The sequence below is a fragment of the Primulina eburnea genome, chromosome 8 (genome assembly GCF_022965805.1).
Source record: "Primulina eburnea isolate SZY01 chromosome 8, ASM2296580v1, whole genome shotgun sequence".
NCBI classification, from domain to species: Eukaryota; Viridiplantae; Streptophyta; class Magnoliopsida; order Lamiales; family Gesneriaceae; genus Primulina; species Primulina eburnea.
In genome coordinates this window covers 21,441,245-21,447,652 of record NC_133108.1, presented here as the reverse complement: position 1 = coordinate 21,447,652, position 6,408 = coordinate 21,441,245, and positions in this window count along the sequence as shown.

Here is a 6,408-nt window from a genome sequence, read left to right as displayed (position 1 = left end):
GGCCGAGGGTTCATGATTAAACTCTATGTATGAACAATCTTTATTTTAATAATATTTGAATTTATTGTTTTGGCACTTCTTTATCTGTATACCCATGCTAGTTGCATAGATAAAGCCCTTGAATATACAAATAGTAGAAAGAATATGAGATGCTCATATGATGAGTATCATGAAACTCATATTTGTAATACTGTATATTCTAAACGGTTCCTAGTCGATTCAGCTGCCACTAAGAAGGATATAGGCCGCTCGAGTTAGAGACTAGTATCTGCGATGTGAGTACCATGTTTCATTGGTAGGGGACATTGTGAGGTCCGAACATGCAGATAGGTGCTCTTTGTAGAGTGCACTGAACAACCTTCCATAAAAGGACTTTCCAAGTGGTTCTCACTTATCGAGTGGAAAAGTCCTGGTTTATGATTGTACACCATTAGTCCTCATGACCCGGGACAACATTGAGACTCTATGTGCTAGAATTACACTTTGACCTGTTTACCGACTCTCATGGGCTCATCAGGTGGCAAGGTTGGGTGTTCTGTCGAAACATATAGGAGTCGATGCATTGTAGTCGGGGATTCACCGCTTACCTTCGGGTATGGATATCCTATGTGTTATCATGTGTATGTAGGTTGAAATATCTGATCAGAGTATGGTGGTAATTATGAAAGGGGTTTCATAGATTACACCATCGATGCAACTACGACATGACACATAGTATCGATTCATTGACAACTCTCGATAAACCAATGGTTGTCGAATCGGTCGGGATATATGTGTTGAAGGGACCGTACTGTACGCTAACCATAATTGAATGGTTCTTGCAGGCACTATCATTTGATACCTAGGGAATCATGTAAGTGATGCTGCTAGGCGTTTAACATGATTGGTTGGGTACTATCAGACTTGGGTTCTGACGTTCTTGTTATCAAGGAGTTGATAAGTAAGAATGGAGCAATTGAGGTATGCTCGTATAAGGACATGTTTAGTCCGAATCACATGGAGATGTGAACCCAGGCTAGTTGTATCAATGAACAATTCAGGGCCACACAAGTACTAGCTTTCTAGATCCCGTTGAGAAGTTAAAATAGTTCAATGTGTTGAACGGCTTATAAATGAGTTTATAAGCGTAAAGAAAAATAGAAGTATGACTTCTATGAGAGAAATATAAATTTTAATTAATGGAATTGTTCCTAAATTAAAATTTGGCCAAGTGAATAATGTATTTGAAAATTGTGATTTTCATAAACATTATTATGGACTAAATTAAATTAATTCAAGTGTTGAATTAATTAAACACTAGTGGGCCTAGTAAAGTCCAAATAATTAAATTAATTCAAGTGTTGGATTAATTAAATAACATTGGGCCTTGTAGAGCCCAATTGGAAAAAATTATTTAACTAGTGGGCTTGAGTAAAATCAAGTAAAGTCTAATTGGGCTCAAATGGGTTTGAGACAATTTAAATAAAAGTCCATGGGCCCTTTGTAAATGTTACAAGCCCACTAGGGTTTGCATGCTTGGGAGGTAAGGGGTTGTAGAATACTTTTGAATAAAATATTGGATGGCATGCAAGACAACTTTTCCCACAACCAAGGCAACTCCCCCCTCTCTCATTCATACCTTGGCCGAAATTTCTTAAAAATTTTCTCTCCATTTTTCTCTTCATTTTTGGTTGAGGAATTCTTGCACTTCTCTTTGAAAAATCCTCAAATTTTTCTAGTGCAAAATTTGAGGGGATCTACCTAGTTAGTGGTGGGCCTTATTTTGAAGAAAGGAGGAGAGCTTGTAGATCAATTCATCCTTTCAAGAGCTAAAGTGTTCACACTTTAGTTGGAGCCATCATCAACCTTAAGAGGTTGATAGGTAACGATTTTCTCAACACCCTATGCATGAAAGTTGAGATTTTTGTATATGCTTGCACACTAGTACATGGTGTTCGATATTAAAGAAAAAGGAAAATTCGAGGAATTTTATGTCTAGGGGTAAAACGGTATTTTTACACCTAAAATTAGTAAAAGTCATGGTTGTACTCTTAATGCTGTTTTTATGCTATTATGATTATTTTTAAGGGTTTATGATAGTTTACATGTTGAATTGTGATTTTAAATGTCCATGGAATTTTATGATTAAAGGTTGACATTTAAAATACATGATGCATGCTTGGTTTCAAAAAAAAGAAAATGATATTTATGCATGATTTTATAAAGTGATGAAAACATGAAAACGTTGATGAAAGTGAAGTAATTGTGACTATGAGGATATGAGGATATGATTGAGGATAGGCCAAGGCTCAGTTGACAATCTTGTGTCGCTGATGTCCCTGCCGCCCAGTACTGTGGTTTCATGTAGATGGTGCCATCGACTTTTGAGGATTGAGGAAAGTCACAATTAACGATATGAACTCAGTAAAGGAAAGGATAAGGTTTATGATTATGAAAAATGTTTATGTCATGTTATGATTGAGGAAAATGTTAAGGTTTTAGTTATGCATATCTTGAAAATGTTATTTTTATGTAAAAGATATTTTCGCTGTTGCATGTGATTTTATACGTATATTTGCTATCAAAATTATGGTGTGTTGAGTCTTTCGACTCATTAGGTGTGATGGATGCAGGTGGGGTTGAGGGAGGACTTGAGACTTGATTTGGCTGGACTGACCGTGCACACAACCCGAGGGCCAGTGCTTCTACTATTTCCGCAGTTATGATTTTGATTGCGATTTTGCGTTAAAAGATTTTTAAGACCATTTATTTATGCTCTAGAGTTGTTTTTGAGAAGATTGTATATTTCACGTTTATTGCTTTTTAGGCGTGGTAAAACATTTGGATATTTTACTTTATTTTAAAAATACTAGTTGATTGATGTTTTTATTTTAAAGGGGGAAAATATTTTATGAAAATATTTTCATGAGAATGCATGGCCGAAAATGGGATGTTTTTTTTTTAAAAAAATTTCCTGTACATTTTAAACATTAAGAAAGTCAGACGTTTCATGTTTGATGCTTCAGTGTCGGAAGTTCGATCATTGATGACAGGCATAACACTAGCAAGTTGAGCCTTCAATTTCTCCAATTCTGCCTTTAAACTTTTATATCTTCCAACTGTTCTTTGAAGTTTTCGACCATAGATTTTGGGACTAATTCCCTCTTCTTTCTTGGAGTTTTAAAGAAGACTTGAGGCTTTACAAACCCTCCCACGCCTTGAACCCTTCCATAGCGTTCTTGGCTTCCTAAGGCAGTGATTAGCACATCATTCATTCCAGAAGATTTGAACTCTATTGACCTTTTTTCCAACAAGTCATCCTACAATTAGAGATATAACAAATGAATCCCAAAACCACAGTTTTATTTATCTAGGCAATATGTAGATTGAATAAAACTAAACATTTACAAATTTTTCGGCGACCTTTGATGTCTCCACATTTGATATGTTGCCAGATTTGTCTTCTCGGGCTTTACGCCAAAGCACTGATCTATCAACTTCGCCAAAGCACTGATCTATCAACTTCTTCATCTTCATTAATAATGTTTTTTTCTCTCTACAATTCAAAAATTTATCAACTTAAGAACATAAAGAACTTGATGAATTTGACAAAGAGAATGCTCTATAGCTTATCATTTCTGCCTCCAAGCCGATGTAACCCTTGCGAGACATTCTGTGGTGATATTTACAGTTCATGGTCCGTTTTATTTGTTTTTCGTGAGTAACCTATATCATTTTTTTCTTTAGTTAAGTCCGGAAATTATTAATTCTTAAAGAAAAAATGAAAATTCTTAAAGTACCTCCCATGATGGATCTAGTCTCGCATCCACAAATGCTTTCCAATCTGTTATTGGGAGCTGATACTGACTTGGTGGAGAAAGTAAATTTTCAGGATTTCTACTATTTGGCCAAACTAATCTTCTATTCAATATGTTTTTGTGAATCTCGCCACTTTTGAGCTGCTGAACTCCCACAACAGACTCACTTTGTGGCGCTAGTTCGAAGACATTCTGTAACAAAAAATATTAGTTGGTACTATTTCATATCGTATATACATACATTTTCAAATTAAAATACATACATGTTGAAATTAACATGTAAATAAAAGGCTGATAAAAAATATGCATATGATACCCAAGATTAAAATCAGCCTATTACTCTAATCAACGAAGATCATCAACATCACGAAGTATAGAAAAAATATTTATCAAGGTAGCAAATTCTGAATGACAAATTAGTGTATATGTAATCAATCCTTGATTAACAAATTCAAATGAACAACAAAATTTAATCTTTTGCTTATCGAGATCTCTTCCCACATTTTTTGTTTAATGTTTTCTGTAACATCAGACCAGGACTTCATATTTATTGGCATGGATCTACCAACAGAGCCAATGTATGATTGTAAAGCCCTTCCATTTGCATAGTATGTTGGCCTCCCTATGTCATTATAATCAATCTTCGTTGTTGAGGTTCGAAGTTGAGTTTAGAAGGGGGGGGGGGGGTGAATAAACTCTGCTCTTTTTTCTTTCTTTTGATGAGGTACTAAAATCCTGTTAGAGATAGTAGTTTATCTTGTTGCGTATACCTTCACCTATTATAGGTGCGGAAACAATCTGATGAAGTAATTGAAAGACAGTAATAACAGTAGGCAGTAGTTGTTTATGGAAGTTCGAAGATGAAATCTTCTACGTCTCCCCTTCTCCTGTTTCCAGAAGGTATAACTAAAAGACTTTGGATATTACAGTACAACTCTTGTACACACCCACTTCAGAAGGACTTACACCTTTGCCTACTGAAACTCTTAGTTACTCGACTCAAAAAGAATGTGATACACAAAGTTCTGAAAAAACTCTTTTCAGATTACAAGCTCTTCCTGATAAAGTGTAAGTGTTGTAAAAGATTGTGAAGAGTGTAAGAATCAGTTAGCACAAGATGATCTTCAAAAGATCAGATATTTGCTATGAAGCGTGTGCTACTTTTCTTTGTGTTGAACTCAAAGTTATCAAGGAATTTCGAGGTTGTCTCGTTGAGTGAAATAGTGTTGATCCTTGAAAAGATATTATGCGTGGAGTTGTTTTTCTGTAAAGGTTTGTTCCATGTATATATAAGCGTCTGAGTTCAACGTTTATGATCAGAAGATGTCTTCAGATTTTTGATAGAGTCAGCTTTATTACCAAAAAGGTTCCTGCAGAAAAGTTATAAAACAATCAGTCATGTTTTATACTAAACTCGGTAAAGTGAATTAAATGACTTCGTATAGTATTTAATGCTGCAATTAATACTAGTACTTGGTAACTTTAACGGTAACATTTAAAGTAGTCACGTTAGGCAACATCTTCTACTGATTCTGTTTTTCTATCCTTTCTGCTGCTTTTGTTTTACTAGACCAGTAGCTTCTGATTTTCTTGTTGTCTACTGTTTTCTTAAAGAGTGCTGCTGGTCTGCTGGTTTTTATTTTCATCGCCACAATTAATTCATGTCTATCAATTTCCCTCTTTGTGGTGATGCCAAAACCTAAACAGGAGGAAAGCGTTAAATAACAGATAATCAGTTAGCAAGAGGATAATATCAATGAAATTAACACAGTAAATTGTCAATCAGTTCCAATGTCCCTGTAAATGACTTCTTCATCTTGAGGATCCTGAAATCTTCTATCTGAAGGTTCAGCTTCAGCTTCTGATTGCCTTAGTTCTGCTTCAGATGGTCGTTTTTCTTCCCCCTTTTTGGCATCAGCGGCAATCACATGGGCCATAAGATCATTCATTCTTCCAGACAAGTTTTGAATGCCATTGGTTAACATCTCCAGATACGGAGCTTGAGTAGAGATACGATCATTGAGAGTAGTGAGAGGTTGAGTTTGAGAATGAAACTTGTCATCCATTACTTCCATAGAGGTGGAAAATGATCGAATGAGATCATCATGCTCGGTGAGTCGATTGAGTATATCATTTTGAGCAAGCACGATGTGACTATGATTTCTCGATACAGCTTGTCTGAGAACAATGGTTTCACCATACATTTTCTCCATGGTTTCCGCCGTGTTATATATGTGTTTGCTCATTCATTCTCTGAAGGATTGAGCACTAGTAAATTCTGATATGCTTTCACAGGACATCCGCTTGACTAAATCAGACAGGTTATTGAGTTCCTTTTGCAGAACGTCAATCTGAAACTCCAAATTGAATGTTTCTGATTCAGGTGAGGGTGTTCGCGCTAGCAAATGTTGCCTCATTTCAGCAGCGCGAGTGTTTGTGTGAGTCTGAGCAGGATCAATGACAATCAGCGCAGTAGAGACTTGATTGGTGTTGAGGGAAATGGTATCCATCATAGCAGTAGAAGGACCAGGGTCAGCAGAGCTTTCATCTGGAATAACAGAGACAGTTGGTTCGACAGCAATTATTGTAGGAACAACTTCTTCATCAGGAG